This window comes from Anoplophora glabripennis, unplaced genomic scaffold (assembly GCF_000390285.2).
Source record: "Anoplophora glabripennis isolate ALB-LARVAE unplaced genomic scaffold, Agla_2.0 scaffold497, whole genome shotgun sequence".
Taxonomy (NCBI): Eukaryota; Metazoa; Arthropoda; class Insecta; order Coleoptera; family Cerambycidae; genus Anoplophora; species Anoplophora glabripennis.
Genome location: NW_019416737.1, coordinates 35,872 through 53,623, shown reverse-complemented (window position 1 = coordinate 53,623; position 17,752 = coordinate 35,872). Strand labels below are relative to the sequence as shown.

The window sequence follows — 17,752 nt, the reverse complement described above, 5'->3', positions numbered from 1 at the left end:
TATAGGGAACGAACCTATGCACAGTTTGAGTTTTAAATTTTCCAACTCCCAAAGTAAAAATATACTGGGTGTTCCATTTAAAATAACCAAGTTATTGCTGTTTAAAGTTGAGAGAAGTATTCAGCAGTTTTTTTAATACTACTACTACAATACTAAGGAACAACAAATATTATATTTTATAATTTCAAGGATCTAAAATACACTCTCTAAAGCTGCTTTCTTAAAATTATTTTTTTATTGCTAATTTTAAGTTTCTACGCTATGCCTGCATTGTCACTAAAATTGAAATATCTCACAAACTGTAAGTCCTAGGTATGCAGAACCTTTAATAAAGTTCACTTATGTTTTTACGGTGCTTTCAAAAATGCAGTAAAATACAGGGTGTTACATTTAAGAATACATAACTTTAATGTGGTACGCTTTTCCTGGACACCCTGTATATTAAAATATATTTTTAAAATGTAGCCGCAATCAAACTACACACACCCACCTAAACAGGTTTTTATAACATTTGCCGTTTGGTCCCTAGCGACCGAGGCGTTACTGGTGGCCCACCCTGTATTTTAAGTATGTATGGACCAGTCGTTTTGAAAATTTGTAGTTTAACGTTTGTTGAGGTGGCAAATACGAATTTGCAAACAGTGTTGGGGTCACGTCTAGGGAGCGCTAAGATTATACTGTCCTATCGATATAAAAATTAGTCATAACTTTTTGTATTTTACAATTTTGAATGTTTTAACTAGAAATTATTACACTAAGTTCAATTTTAAATAAAAAAAGATATACTTTGACATTAACAATCTGCCATTAAAAAAAATTGTGTAACTGGTGTTTTTTTTAAAATAAACTGTTGTCGGGTTTTATTGTATGTTATCTTTTTAACTTTAGGTATAAACTAAAATAAAAATACTTACCTTACTTTGGGGTAGTTTTCGATTTTACTAATTTTAAAAAATCTGTTTCTATAGGACGTAGACAAATATCTATAATAATAGCTTTCGATTTTAGCTAATAGATGACACCATAATCTACAATTCGACCAAATGTGGAGTTACACACTTCGGGTTTCGCCGACGATATGTGATTTTTTTCATCGTCACTGACGTCACTTCTGTACCTGATAATGTAATTTTTTTGACGTTGCAAATTGTCCCAAGGTACAGACTAGCAACGTACCTTGGTATAATACAAATTATACCTTGGGACGGTCAAATATTAAGGAAATACATATTCTTTTAACAAAAATTATAATGTTTTGTAAAAGTAAACATGAGAAGTATATGTAAACATATTTTCTTTGATAATTCTACAGCTACAAAGAGTATCCTAAATTATATGATGCAAAATCCAGATTGAAATAAATAAGTGATATCTGCCTTTCGCTGCCACCTTCCGATTTTGGTTGTGGTAGTCTCCTAACAACATCTCGGAAATATCAAAAAGTTCTTATCTTTGGCCGATAAGCCCAAATTTTGAAAATTGATTCAAAACACTTGTAATGATTTGTATTTTTTTATTCAAAATGAAATACGTAAGTGAAAATATTGTAAACAAATAATATTTTAAACTTAAGAAGTCACTAACATTTACTTCTTCACAATCTTTCTTTACATCTCCAGAATTTGTGTCTTCCACGTCAACAGTGATGTATTGAAACATGGACTTATAATAACCTTGATCACATACTTTTGTATTAGGTCTTTTAGATCCTTAATTTTTTTAGGGTTTTAGGCATTGATAGTGGGATATCTGCTTTTTCATTAATAGAAAATTTTGTAAAATTCAATAAACCCGAACTTCCAGACCATTCAATAAACTTATCATTCTTGGTGTACTTCATTAATCTAATAAGTAGATATAGCAAATTTTTCCTTTTTCGGTCCTTTAGGGGCTGACTTAAAAAGTCGTTTAAAATGGTCTGAAAAGTTTAGGATCACGTTTTGTTCTACAGGAACTACCCCAAATTTTTTGGAAGTTTCTTCAACTAACTATCCATTTTGGTTTCCTGGTTCCCGGATATTGGTGATGTATTTGATTTATTCTTACATTTGTGTTTACCAAAGTGAATAAATATTTAATTAAAGTTTGGTTTTTGTTTTGTGCAAATGCATTGTCGGAAAAAATTTACTTCACTACTTCCTTTCTTAGCGATCTGCTCATCGTACATGTAAAAGGTTGAGGTACCCATTTTTTCTGAATGAATGCAAAAATTATATTCCCAAAGTTGTCTTTTGTAAAACACATCTGCTGGTACATGGGGTAGCGGCAAATTCTGCTGAAAGTCAAAACATAATACTTCTGCAGTCTCATTTTCTTTACTGAGAATCATACCTACTTTTAATTTCATGTAAAACATTTCAGATTTCTGAACAGGGAGATCTTTTTTAATCTGATGTGCCCTCTTATTTTCTGGATCTAGCTCAGCAAGTATAAGATTTTGCAACCTGTCACAAGTGTGACATGTCACACCTTTAACGATAAAGTGGCACTATTTTACATCAGTCAATCGGCACTTTGGTAGCCTATTGGCCCTGATTGTTCCAGTAGCTCTTATTTTTCGGAAAGTGAATTCTTTCATTAGGGACAACGATGTAAAGAAATTATCGAAGAATATGCGGAAGTTGCTAAATCCTGTCAATTATAAAACGTCTGCATACTGCAATACTACAGATGCACCGACACCGAAGTCTTTGTATTCCTCAGACAAATTGGTAGTCGAGCCCTGATAAGGTTCAAAATATACTATATACCCCAAAGATTAGTTCCGACCCCATGGTATCGGTTTTCCTTTGATAAATTTTTTGCAGCCATGAAATAAGGCAATATTCATCAGCAGAGTGGTTTTCTTCAATTGGTGCAAATTCCAAAAATGTTCTATTTCAATATCACTGATGTCACTTTCGGAAACTTCCATGTTTTGAGGCCTTTTACGTTGGTCTCCTTAGAATGGGAGACTTTCAACAAATGCTTCATACTCGCTAGGGAGCGAGAGATTTTGAACAAAGACAAGGTCATCATATTTTTCATTTTTAAGAAGTAGTTGACTTTGATACAAAAGCTCTAGGTTATTATTTGCAGAGGATATACGTGTTTACAATTTAGTCCTCTAAACTCCTCATCAAAGTTATCTTTAAAATTAATAATAAATGGTGTCGATTTTGAAAAGTTTAACCAGCACATTTTCTGCCAATGAACCAGCTTAAGGCTTTCATCTTTTCTAAATATAAATTTATGATCTGCATAAGTTTTCCAGTCAAGAATTTGATTACGTCTAACATTGTGAACTAAATAGGGTTTATCGCCTCTCCTTTTTGCAGACCATGCTATAGTTTTCCAACCTGCAGGCCAGTTTACTTTCCCTTTCCTCCTTTAATTCCGCATTTATGGCAGAATGCATGGAATCCCATTCTATCTCACTATGTCCAACAAGAAATTTTAGTTTGATGGCAAGTGTAGAATTTCCTGAACCGCAGTTAAACACATAGCTGCCACATATTTGTTGAGGTTTTGTCCTCCACATCTGTCACTATAGCAAATAATGTGTTTAATATTTTCAGGTAATGATTTGAAATAGCTATAAAGGCAACTAGCTATCTCACAACTCCCACATTTACCTTCAACTTCACTCCACATGTAGCAGTCTCCTTGTTTGGAAACAACATTGTAAATAATCGAATTGAATGATTTCAAATGCTGTTTATAAAATAAGGCATTGTTCGACGGGTCGTTAGGATCCATGAGAACTTGTTTTAGATCAAAATTACATCATAAAATATTTTTGTTGGAGGATTCAGTTGATTTCTTGTCGGACCTTTTTTCTTCCTGAGCTCTATCTTTGACAGCAAGGTGTGCTTGATGATTAGCTTCTATAATTTCTGTTTTAATGCTACCGGGTATATTGTAACTCATACATGTACGGCGCTGGTACTTTCTCGGACGGTAAAAACCCAGGATATATTCTTCACAAAATATCTTTCTGTACATTGATGAATTTACAAACGGTAAATTTTTTTCTATACAATCCTCTTTGCTACTTTAGTCACTGAAATTGGAGATTAAAGGGGCACTTTTTTCAAAAAGTACATAAAAAATAATTGCATAACCTCACTTTATAAATTAAGTCTGGTTTTAAATGTATTTAAATAGGTAAATACCTGCAACATTTTCGGATTGGCTACATGGAATCGGATTCCAGCATCGATGTTTTTCAATATATTGCTTGAGACCATCGATATTTTTTCAATATCGAATACTATCCACGAAAGTTTAATATTACCTTTTTTCAAGTCAAACAAAGAAAGTTTGTTGTCCTTGATTTCGTACGTGTGAATGTAGAATCAGAGACTAGAGTAACATAGCTAGGTATACTTGTAGTGTAATAATAGTGATTGTCTATGAGTGTTACTTGAATAGAATTGTACTACTAAGATAGTGGTGAGATGAGTTATACATTTGCAAGTGAAACAACAGCTACAAATTAATAGAAATATTTTATTACATACCAGAACATTTCAAAACGATAAAAAAAAACAGAAATTAAGTACTAAAGTCTTAATCTACCTGCAAAAACTTACTTTCACGTTACCCGTTTAAAACCAACGCTCTTTACACAAACTTTGCAAAAATAAAAATTTACTTAATTTTTTCCCTTTCAAGAATAAATAATTTCCACCGTTGTTCCGCTAGCTGCTCACTCACAGATGTCACTGCCTGTTAATGGTATTTATTTAAAATTGAAATCATTAAGTAATGTTAAAATTTACTTTTGTTTTTATTGTAAATATTAGTTAGAGTTAGTTTTTTTAATCGATTCGATGTTTCTATAAATACTTCGATATATTGCTTAGAACAATGCCATTATTTTTTACTGAACTTTTTGTTTGGCTAGATTTGCCACAGTTGCGTTTTCCTGAAGAGTTTTTAGTTTTATAATGTCGCTTATATTAATTGCTTTCTAGTTAGCCCATTTAATCGCAGTACTTTGCACGAGCCCCTTCCTATCTCCCGATGCTAGCGGCGGTTGGGATGAGAATCGGTGGTGGGTTTATCTTGAAATGAGGCTTTGTTTCAATGAGTTATTTATTTTATATTGCACATAAACTACAATGCTTTTAACCACTGGTACAGGGACCAAATAGACAAACACTTCTAACTAATAATACTCAACAATTTATGACCTCTAACCTACTCGCTAACAGTTTTCGCCATCTTTTTTTTCTGTTCTTCTTCCTCGGCTTTATTCACTAACTGTCCCTATTGGCACGTTATAACCTAAGGCTTGCACAGCTTCTGAATGGCTTATAGTGATTGTTTCTTCAGTGTCAATCATTTGTAGATTGCCCTCTCATCCTCACTCTTCCAATGGATTGTTATCTTCTACTTCATCTTGATTCCAATTCTGAAAAGTGTATGTACCTAAATATGTATGTATGTATGTACGAAGTCTCAGTTTCTTGCAAGCATATGTAGGTATGTAACTTACAGGATCTATAGCCCGTAAAAGCGAAATCTTGTCCTCTAGAACATCATCGACTGCACCGCCATCCTTCCTTTTCTGCTGTAGAACGCTAATTGGTATATTATCCTCATCCTCCTCCTCCAATAAGTTTTTCCAACATTTTGCTATCACTATAGGATCTAGTTTTTCCCATGCTGTTGCCATTGCATCTTTTAATGTAAGTTTTCTATGCGCTTCTCCTATAGGCTGACCAGAATTGAGAATCTGTATCATGGTAATTGCATTTTTTGAAGATTAATTCTTTTTGTATATGTACCTCAATTTGACATTTGAAACTGCCTCATCAAAAGATGTTTTATGTTTAAATAGTGATAAGTTTTCATAAATTAATTGGTTAACTTTTGTGCATGGTATTGCACTGTATGAATATCTCGATGAAAATAAGTGATAATCTAAATAGTATTTGGCTTACATTTGAATTATCCTAAACTTTAGTTTCTATGAAATAGGTATGTTTAAGTTAATGGGGACTACACTTCCATATTTCGCAGATGTCTTTTTATATACAACTATGGGGGTTGTCTACTTCTTGTACATTTCCATGAAGGGGTTCTCCAAATCTTTGTTCAATAATTTGTGCCTTTCCTCTATGTACTGACTGAAGAAATTATTTTGTAGGGCAAAATACATTATATAATTCTTACTCTGTGGCATACACCTAACCACAAAATCAGCTTTTCAAAGTTTGGATTATCTTTTATTATTTCTTTTGTATCAATGATTTTATGACAAACAACAAACAACATAATTCCATTTTATAAGTTAAAAGTTAACGACTCTTAAGACCGATGTGGCTTTTATGGCCGATCAGTATTAGGATCGCTTTCCTTCGAATTTACCGTTTTTGTCTGATCGATCTTTTTAGACTTTAGTTCTCCTCTTCATAAACTTGTAAGGTGTCTTGATGTTGTTAACAGTAACGTAATCCTTTACTCTGCCCTCCTTATTTAAAACGTCCTATCTGACAATATTTTAAAACTGAGATATTTGAGGTTTTCTAAAATTCATTGTACAGTCCTTGATTTAAAATATTTCTTTTTAATCTCTTCACTATTAAACATGACTAAAGAATACTTATTTGTTGCCTTTAAAGGAAAATGAGTATCTTTATTCCTCTAAGAACAATTTGAATAAAATTAAAGTTAGGACGTTTTAGTAAAGAATGAGTAATAAAGCACGCAATACTTTTTAGGTAGAACACTATATACATTTTGAAAATAAACAATGATTCCCTAAGAACGACAAAACAAAAAGTTTACTGTTTTATCAGAATCACTATTATTAACTTCTACTTTGGAAACAGGCATATCTTCCCAAAAATTTAACCGATTAGCTGGAATAATTGGCTTGAGTTTTAGAATTAAATTTGTTTTCCAACTCTTCTTCAGAAAATGCGTTTTTATAATAAGTACATTTTCTCCTCTCTTAAAATTCAAAAACAGCATATTTTGGAGATACGGTTTTGGAGTAACTTTTTGCAGTTTGAATTTAGAGGAAAAGTCACTCCACTCAAAAAAGTATTGAATATTCACTTCCTTGACGTCGACCCTTGAAGAATTTGCTTTTTCCACAGCCAATTTGAAGTCACTAAAATCAAATACTTTACGCATTTTCTTTAAGCTGAGTTCCACCTGATGGTGAAAAGAATCTGCCGACAAGAAAGTGTGGCCAGATTGAAAATACTTTATACCCAAAGTTTTTAACTCGATAGCATCACAGTTTACAATAAAAATGAAAAGCAAAATAGGCACCAATTTAATACGACTCAATGCATCGGTCACTTTGTTTTGGGTTCCTTTTTCATATTTTATTACTTAATCATATTCTTCAAGTTTTAATCTTCATCTTACTGATTTCGAGTTCGGTTCTTTTAAAGAAAATAACCATTGTAACGGATCATGATCGGTGGAAATAACGAATTTAGTTCCATAAATATAAGCTCACAACCTTGAACATAAATATTTGGCAAAATCTCTTTCATTTTACCCTTCACTCCTTTAAATGGACTCATCATTGTGCTGGCGTTATCTGCACTGTATCAAATAATGTTTGTTATCGGGATATCGCTGTCTTATCAATTTTACAATTGTGTTAAAAATTGATTCAGCTGTACTGTCATGTAGTTCTATTAGATTTAGAAACCTATCTTGTACTACAATTTTGTCACACCAGTAACGAACAATGATTTCTTGGTACTTATGTCTGTTGTTTCGTCGATAATTATTGAAAAACAAGTGACCTAGAACATAAACGTGTTTACTTATAATCAATTTAAATAAGTCATAAAGATTACCTTTAAATCATTTACAATTTAGTTTTTAAAAGCCAGAGCTTGTGTCTTTGTGGTCCAAATAATATTTTTTGTTTGAAATGTTAAATAAATGACCAAAGGGCCCCGCACTTTTCTTATGGGAAGTGGGTTTCGGCCAATTTTTTTGAAACTTCGCAGGTTGATAGTTCTTAACATGTAGATCAAAAGTCTCAATGGGCACAAAGCCCCAAATCCACCCCTTCCCCCCCCAAAAACTGCCTCCAATAGCGGGGGGATTTAACTGACTTTTTCATCTAAAACAATTTATTTTTTAATAAACCCAACAACGACTCCAAACAACCACATTTTTGACTATCAAACTACCCCACTTGACCCCGCCCCCACGAATCACCATACGGATTTTCCAGATTACTCTATTTTATAGAAGCACGTATTTTTTGAAATACCAACAGTTTTGGTCTCACCGATATAATGGGTTTTGCGTATCACTAATTACGTATCTGGGGTTAGTCCAATCTGCAACTCAGTTCTACGAAAGAGCATGAAAATTGTTATTAACAATTTAATTGTTTCTATAACTGTAGAAAGTTTACTTGTCGTTTTATGAAAAAAGTTTACAATTGTTTATTTCAATGAAATCTAAAAATTATTCTTGTTTTTTCGAAAAATCAATGTTTTAGCTTTAAAACGCCACCAAAGTTTAACTCAGTATACGTTTGATAGCTATAAATATAAACGTGTTTTAAGTTTAATAGCATCTTACAGCTTGAATATTACTTTTTCGAAAAAACACTTTTTTAGATTTTGTCAAAATAAATAACTTTTACTTGAAATATTTTTTAATAAAATAACAAATAAATTTTCTACAGCTATATAAACAATTAAATTGTTAATAACAATTTTCCTGACCCCATTTCGTAAAATTGAATTGCAGATTCGAATTCAGCGTGAAAAAATATGTGCAAAAAATACGTGTAACTATAAAATAAGTAATCTGGAAAATCCGTAGGCTGATTCGTTAGGGGCGGGGTCAAGTGGGGTAGTTTGATAATCAAAATGTGGTTTGGGGTCGTTGTTGGGTTGATTAAAAAAATTAATTGTTTTACATGCAGAAATAAGTTATATTCCCCCGCTACTTGGAGGCAGTTTTTTGGGGTGGATTTGGGGTTCTGTGCCCATTGAGATTTTTGATCTACATGTTAAGAACTATCAACCTGAGAATTTTCAAAAAAATTGGCCGAAACCCACTTCCCATAAGAAAAATGCGGGGTCCTTTGATTTGTAGTTTCACTATAAACATACTCCACGCAAAATTAAAATTTTTGGACACAGTTTTTTGGAAAACGTGGTTCCACTGTGGAACAACTGGGACTAAAACAACCATTCTAATTCTCGACTTTTTATTTATTTTTTATGAAGCATGGTAAAACAGTTTGAAGTATTAGTAAGAGAACGGCTGACGCTACATGAAGTAGTGCCATCTTGTTCGATGTGGTTTATTTCTTGTACTACACCCTGCACACCGTACTTTGCGCTTCCATGTACAGGCATATGTGCTACTTTATCTGTTCGCCTTTCCAAAGGCACATAAACTTTGAATTTATTAAGATCAGTGGTATTTTTTTTCCCTACTCTACTTGGGGTTGAAGGTTCAGCACCATTTGCCACCGACAAGCGAAAATATTTGAGGGATAAATCTTTCACGTTATTCGATTGCTTATTGAAAATTGTGAATGCATTCACCATGGTTAGGTCTATGAAATGCTATAGAATTCTATGCCACCACTTTTTGAATTTTCTATCAATTTTTAATAATAATAATATTTATTTCAGAGAAGGTAAAGCTACACTGCAACAGATTATTGTACCTACACCAAAAATGAAATATTGTCTTTTCTGAAACTATGATTTCGTAGCGTGACTTCAACATATCACATTTGTCTACATAACTCATATGTTTGTTGTAATCCTTTACCAGCCGTAAACAACTAAAGTCCTTCGCTGATNGTTATAGCTAACCTATGTATTGGATAAGTAATATTTATACTACGAGTGTTGTACCCATGACCAACATTATAAATCATAAATATCTCTCTGTTTTTTACTACATATACTACATTCATAAACGAAAACTGCAAAAACTGTCAATAACCTTTTTTGTTTAAATAAACCTCTACGTGTTTGACTATAATCTAATTTGTATATTATTCGTAAAACTCTTTTTTGTAACACAAATATATTTTGGATATTGCTACTCCCCCAAAAAATTATTCCTGACCTCATACTTGCTTCAAAGTTGGAAAAATATATCATACGCAATGAGCTTTCATTCAAATACTTGGCAATGATTCTGAAACTATAATTTCGTAGCTCGACTTCAACGTGTCACATTTGTCTACATAACTCATATGTTTGTTGTAATCCTTTACCAGCCGTAAACAACTAAAGTCCTTCGCTGATTCATCCTTTTGTTTTCGTGATGTCACTTCGGTATCTTGAGGATCATGAAAATTGCTCAGAAAATACACTGACTTATTATCCATCCATTTGACAACGAGAATTCCATCAGTAGTAATTCTCCAATCGGGGTCACCCCCTTCCATGTTCTTGTCAGTTTCGAAATCTGTAGGAATGTGTTTGCGCGTTATTCTAACTGTACCACCGTAAGCGCAGATACCATCAGTTTTTAATTTTTTAATACAATTCAACTGAGCAAAAGTAATTATCCATGTAAATTTCATGGTGTTTTCCAACCAGGTCACTACCCTTCCTCCTAGATTCTGTTCTGTAACATCCCCTACTTTTCCTGAAACAAGAAAATTATTTTCCAACAGCAAATTTGGATGTTCAGACAAACTACCTGTATAGATTTGAAACTGATACAAAACCAGATTCATTTGCCCTAACCCACATTTTATAGTCCCTCTTTATGGGCTAGCTTCTGCCCGGGATCAAACCGGGGACTTTCCGCGTGTCACTGATTAAAATACTAGGGTTGATGCATTCCAAGTCTTATTACCAATGGCTCTTCTACATCAGGGCATAGGTCTTCTTGCTCATCGCTTCGAATAGTGTATTCTTCTGTAAAGCTTGTCGATACTGATGCTTTGGTTGTTATTGATGACTGACCGCCAGGACTTTTGGATTGTTTATTTGATTTTGATAAAATGGAATATTCTCTTCATTAACCCATTTAATCAACTGTTCAATTTTGGTGTCCAGTATTTTCATTAGATAGACTTGTCTTTTTATAGTAAATTGGCCACTATTTTTTCCAATAAAATATATCCTGCATAGACACCTCTTTTACAACAAATTTGTTGCTTTGACTGTATTGTAGAATTTTTCAGTATATTCGTGTACTGAGTATATCCTCTCAAATTTTCTTAAATATCTTTTTATGATCCCAAAATCCTTATTGCAGGGAAGTGTCCCCGAATTGAAAAAAATTGTTGCGCTTTATCAAATCTTCTTAATCTGAATAAGTGCCATACAAAACCTTACTAAAGTGTGATTTTTTATTTAGCCCGAGCAGTTATCTAAAAAAAGCCTAAGCTCTTTTGAATGTGCATCTGCATAATTCGTAATGCAGTCCATTAAAAATGAACATACTTTATCTGGTGTTTTCGCAGCTAAGCCTTCATGATAAACGTAATAGAGAGCTTTCCAGTTTTTAAATTGTGAATTCCAAAAACACTAACGCTAAGTTGAGTTAAATAAAAAGAGTCTTGGACAGGAACAAGTGGTAATTGCAAATTCTGCATAAAATCAAATGTTATAGCAGTAATGCTGTTTGTTTCCTTAACTTCTTCAGCGACAGTATTTTTCAGTGAAGTGTAAAATCTCTTGACTGTTCGTACATGTATCATTTTTTCTGTAATCACTACCACTTTTGCAGCTTCGCCTAATGAGTTACTTTTAATTTTGAGTGAAAATTCTTCACATTGACAACATGTGTCTATCTGTAGACGACCAAAGTGTAGGTCAAAGTTTATTAGCTATATTTAATTTTCCTGCTAGGATGTTTTTCCTTAAACACGTTGTACATTATTTTTACATTTAGTCTACAATTGAGGTACTGATATTCTTTTCTGGAATTATCAGAATTTCCTGAAAGGCCAAATACAAATTTTTTAAAATGTGGGTCTAATATTGTAGCTTTTGCCACTATTTTGTTAGTTTCAAGACTTCTAAGTCGCCCTGATATGGATTCTAGTAGAGACGCTTTAAGTTGATGACCCACATCTGTAGCCACAACCTTATCTCTTGGAGAAATTTGTAGGCCATTCATTAAAGGGGGTACCCCTTAGGGTAAAGGGGGAGTTGGATATTTCTCTCCTGATAGAACTGTGATTATAACTTCAACAGGTTTCAACACTGACACACAATCCGTTATTATTTGCTACTCGGCAGCATCCAAAAATTCAGGTGACTCAGGTGACGTTATGACAGCCGACGATGGTGCTTTTATATTCAAAAGTCTCTCCATCATAATTAAACGTGAGTTCCATCTTGTTCTTACATCCTGCTTCACTTTGAGTATGGGTAAGTTCATTTGACTCTGCACATCCTTTAGAGTTTGAGTCTCAACAACACTATGCTTAAAATGTCCTACTGAATGGCACTTTTTAATAATTTTGTCTAGCAATTCGATGCAAGGGTGATGGTGTTTGTTCATTTGACGCATAGCACTTTTAATATTTGCACCATTGTCAGACACCATTGTGACGATTTTATTTTCAATATTCCAGTCTTCAAAAATAGATTTAAGCGCTCACGCAATATTTTCCCTGGTATGGTGAGCGTCTTCCATTTCTTTGATAGCTATACTAGACGAAAGTATTTGGTCATTATAAACAAAATGAACCATCACAGAAATATAGACTTTGTTACTATCTGACGTCCATATAGCTGTTGTGACTGCAACGTGTGCAACTTCCGTTTGCATGGTCTTGATTTTTTGATTCGACAATTTTTAAAACCGAAACTACAGGGTTTGCCTCGGATGAACTATTAGAAACTGCTGTAAAAACAACGTAAAGTTCTAGTAAAACTATTTTATTATCTACTTATTACACACAGTAACACAACTACATCGGGAGACAGAAACGAACTAACTACTTTTAATAACGGAAACAGATGCTCCGTCATGAGCCACTCTGCTATTGGTCACATTTTTCAGAAGGCAAGTCCAACCCTCTTGGTTGACAGAATTGGCGCACATATACAAATATGCACTGAATACCAACATGAACTGCTTGGCCGAATGGTGGCCATAATATTTTATCATCGCCTCGTCAATTGATAATGACTAATGGTAAATACCCCATTACTGATAATTTTTATTTAACATTTGGCTTCACCTTATACATTCGATCGTTGTCTATCTTGTATTGTCACTCAAATGAAGATATTTTTTATTTCTGAATATCTGTTTCTCTGCATAAATTGAATACAATACTAACGTGAAGATCTTCATCGAGTGCCCATTAAAGGTGCTCTCTAGGTAGCTTGTGGTAAGACGTCAAAAAAATAATACTCAAGAAATTTCTTAGTTCATTAGTTGTTAGTGAAAATGTGTGGTTATTTTTCTGTCATGCATATAAAATAGTTTGTTCTACAATATGTTGCACAATTTTGTCATCCACCAATCGTTCAAATATATCTTTGGGAGCAAGATCTTTCAGTTCTTCAATAACACGATCAGTTCTACTAGCGACAGCGTCAGAAGCTGATTGCCTGTAACTATAGTGGGGTACATTTCAGCCTATTTGGAGGAAAGAAATTTGGTTATTTTTTGTTTTTGTTTTTAGGTATTGCCTTTTGTAGATAATAATCTGATTCTTTTCGATCTCAACAATTCATTGTTACTGTGATCCCATTCTTTTCTGATTCATTGTTTGAAGTTCGTATAAACACTTCATGTACTTGTACATGTACTTGTCATTTCTCTCGCATTTTGTAATCACGAGATCTCATAGGTGCGATGACAAATTGTCTCCTATTGGTGATCTTGGGGACTCCTGTTTTTTTTTTTTTTTTTAAATATGGCAAAGCTATTTTCAAGAACCATTCTTCAAATATTTTTCCGTTATCCATCGGGATTTGGTGCATGTATACTGAGCTCCCTTAGGTCCTCCTGACCTCCAAGTATCCCATATATATTTTGATCTATAAATAGTATATAGGGGTAGTAGTGTTCCATAGCCGCACAAACCATCATGACAGAAGTTGGTGATTTTGAAAAATTAACAATAAAATCTGGATGTATACATCCTCTTTTGACCACAACTTTTTTCTTACCAGGATCGTCCGTCAGATTAGTTTTGTCGTAGTTTATTATTGCAGGCGGTTTTACGCTTCTTAAAGACTCTTCTAAATTATTAAAATACTGATTTATAGTTTCATGGGAAACGGCTGCTCTGCAGCATTTTATGTGCTCAGCTATTCTTTGTGTTAATTCACTTTTATGGCTTAACACTAATTTAATTAATATTGAAAGGTTGTTTTGAGGGAATATAAGGACAAGAATTCGCTGTACAGAGCCCCGATAACATCCATATAAAAAAAAAGTTTTTTCAATTTCACATTTCCAGTTCATCTAAAATAAAAAAAGGAAATGGCATTTTAATTTGTAGATGTATGGCTATCATGTAGAATTTAATAAAAATATTGAAACCTTTTGTTTAATTTTGATGTTTGTACTAGTAAAATGGGAGCGCTGCAATATCTTCACATTAAATTACCACGAAAACTGTTACTCCAAAACAATTTGCAACCATAATAGCTTTTTTGTTTAAATAAGTAGGTAGTTACCGAAAATGTGCCGACAATGTAACCCCCAAACCAACCCCAAAACATGCTATTGAAAAACAATCCCCAACCCTTACAAATAAAAAAAAATATTTTTTTTAGATATGGGCACTTTTCGGAAAAGTGTGTTATGGTCATGTCCATTGGACATATCGATGAAATATCCGGACATGTCGGGAAAAGTACTTTTGACCTTGAATCTAATAAGGCACCTAAGAGTAACATTATGTTTTCACAGGTCCCTGCTTGAGGGTACACAAAGCAAAATATTACTTTTATTCTAATGAATATGTGTCAATATATTTTACTAATTACCTACCTTTAGACTTTTTTATAAACTGGTTTCTAATTTTTACTCAGTTCAGAAAAATATCACCAAATTGTTGATTTTGGCGTCATATTTCATTTATAAACTATTTGTGTATTAAATATTAAATTAAGAATCAACTGATTACTATTTACTAATCGTTAACTTTGCCAAAAATAATAAAATATAGACATATAAAAGAGGTTATATTTTTAAAATGTCAGTTTCAGTTAAACAATTACCAACAAAATACAAGAAAATGGCTAAATATCTTTAATTTTACATGTACTGATCACAAAAATCTTTTGCGGGAATTATGAATGCAACAAATAATTCCGCGCATGCGCATACGACTTTTCAATCGTGAAAAGTGTCCTCAGGACATGTCCACTTTTCACGACATGTCTAGCTGACATGTCCGCGGTACATTTCTAATATTTTTTAATTTACCTTTTTATTGCCGTAGCTCCACTTGCGGACCCATGATCATAGTAACGAAACAAGTAATTTCAAGGACTACTCCGAAGGTGTGAGCTGCGCTCATAGATATATTTCAGGATTTTGTAAAGGTTAGTATTAATCATACATATAATTTAAAATAAAGAATCTGAGAGAGTCTAGATAGACTCTATATTGTAATTAATTTCAGGATTACAATTAGTAGTATTATAGTAGTAGTAGTAGTATTATAATAAAGTCGTTACAAAATATAGTGTTTTCCTTTCCTTGAACTGTTGAAGTTGATATAGAAGCATAGTATGAGAAGATGGAGATTCTAAAGTTGAATAAGTCAAACACTGGAGAAGTATATTGTATGGGTGTAAGTAGATACCGGTCACTGTTGCATGTGGAAATAAGTTGCTATATATGCATGTTATGTATATGGCTGGGGTTTCGTCTAGCAGCTGGAAAGAGCAATATGCTCTACATTTGAGTTTAAATTGTGTTTGTTATATCGTCATTCTTCCTTAAGCTTTCAATTACACATACAATCTGGTCCACAATAAAGGAGGCGAGATTTTTTCAAAAGTTGTCAAGACATTTCCAAATTTTTTTACATGTAAAATGCAAAGGCGCAATTGATTAATAGAGAGTATAATCCCCACCAGCATCGAGAGTGGCCTGGCACTTCCGGGACATTCTTGCGACGAGATTTTCAGCGTAACTTGTGGGAAAAGCACGCCAAATCTTTCGAATAATTCTTGAAAGCTGCTTCAAATCGTAAAGTGGCTTTCCTGTAAGCTGGTCCTTCATAATGGCACAGACCCTTTCGATAGTGCTTGCTTCAGGAGATTATAAGGGCCAATCATCCATGATGACCATTTCCTCCTTGCAGCAGTGGCAGACATTCGCTTTTGCACAGTGTTTGACAGTGGCCTGAATGAAATCAGTACGTACTTCTCGCTAACCGGGCACCTTCAACCAATAGCGATTTTTGTTCTCGCTTTCCCTCTTCCCTAGGCATTTCTAATGTGGATTGCTCTAAGCAGGGGTTTCGACCTTGTAGGTTATAATAATTTCACCTGAAATAATTGTCATTTGAACATGAACACAGTCACTCTTTCGTGTTTGCTGGACGTTGTTCTCATTTTCCTACCTTCAAGAAGATCAGTGTTTTTTTATGGCGCCGCTTCACTCACCTCAGCGAACTTCTGTGACTTTTTAATCACTGGCTGCAGCAACGTACGTCATTTTTGTCCCTTTTGTATGTGTGCATACAGGGAACTTATTTTTATTAAATAACCTTGAACGTTTCCAGCGACACCTTTCGGTTTTTTTCTTGTGTAACTGACTGTAAAGACCACGCAATTTAGAATCCAGAATCCACCTGCCTAAACTTCTTTATTTCCGAGGTCAGGCGGAAGGAGAGAATTTTTCATTATTTTCCTGACCTGGTGGCAGCGATGTAACTTCCAGATAAACTATATAAAAGTCGTTTCAGCGGATATATCTTAAAAGAGGCCGTAGCGTAATTTGTGCTGCGGTTTTCTGCTGAACGACATAAGTACACCAGATGATCTTTATAAGCGGCTTGGACAGCTATAAGAAGAAGTGTATCGAAGTTACTCACCAAGCCCGGGGTAGTACATTACCAATATCTTCTAGTTTTACACTTATTTTTAACTCCTCTTTTAACAACGTGGTTAACAACTGTCAAATTCTTAATCCCTTTTGGTAATTTCTGTATCTAGTGGCGAATTTAGAAAATCGCTTGAAATATTGAATGTTCGGAAGAAATTAACGTCTTGGATGAGTCAAAGTCGTTTAGATCTTTCTTTAAAAACTGTCCTAGGTGTTAAATCAAGTACCACCCTTTTATTACCATTTAGGGCGTCATTTACAATTTTTGTAGCTTATCATTTTTAATTTCACTGGTATTGGAACATTTGAGTCGAAAAAGGCAAAGGCAATACATTCAGGTACCAAAAATGTCTAAAAAACTTATCTATTGCTGCTCGTGATATACCAGAGTCAGGATATCGAGAAAACTTTTTACAAAATTGCGAATCATTGAGCGAATGGAACTTTGAACCATGCCGAAACATAAACTTGAACTAAAAAAATACTTCTGTCTCTAAATGCTGGTTTTTCCAAAGCATTTGGTTTAAACTTAAATAATTTTTGGTAATAAAGCATCTTTGACATCCATGTAGCATGATGGAATGCCTCTGGATAAGGAATGTGTCTCGAGGTGAAGTGACACAGAAATATAATTGTTAGCTCAAGTAGTTCCCTGTAATCTTCTTTGCAGTAGTGATGTGTCGTTCATGAACGATAGTGTCATAATGACCGAATCTACTAAAAGGCCCTAGATTGATCCGTTTACATTGTATGACCCTAT

At 33.8% G+C, this 17,752-nt stretch overlaps 1 long non-coding RNA gene across 1 annotated transcript in view; it reads left to right on the top strand.

The window, feature by feature from the left end:
• LOC108910278 overlaps positions 1-15,600 on the top strand; it is a 22,403-nt gene extending 6,803 nt beyond the window's left edge. Inside the window, exon 3 of the long non-coding RNA XR_001964450.1 lies at positions 15,377-15,600. This is a non-coding gene — a long non-coding RNA (uncharacterized LOC108910278). The remainder of the gene's footprint in view (positions 1-15,376) is intronic.
• Positions 15,601-17,752: the final 2,152 nt, after the last annotated feature.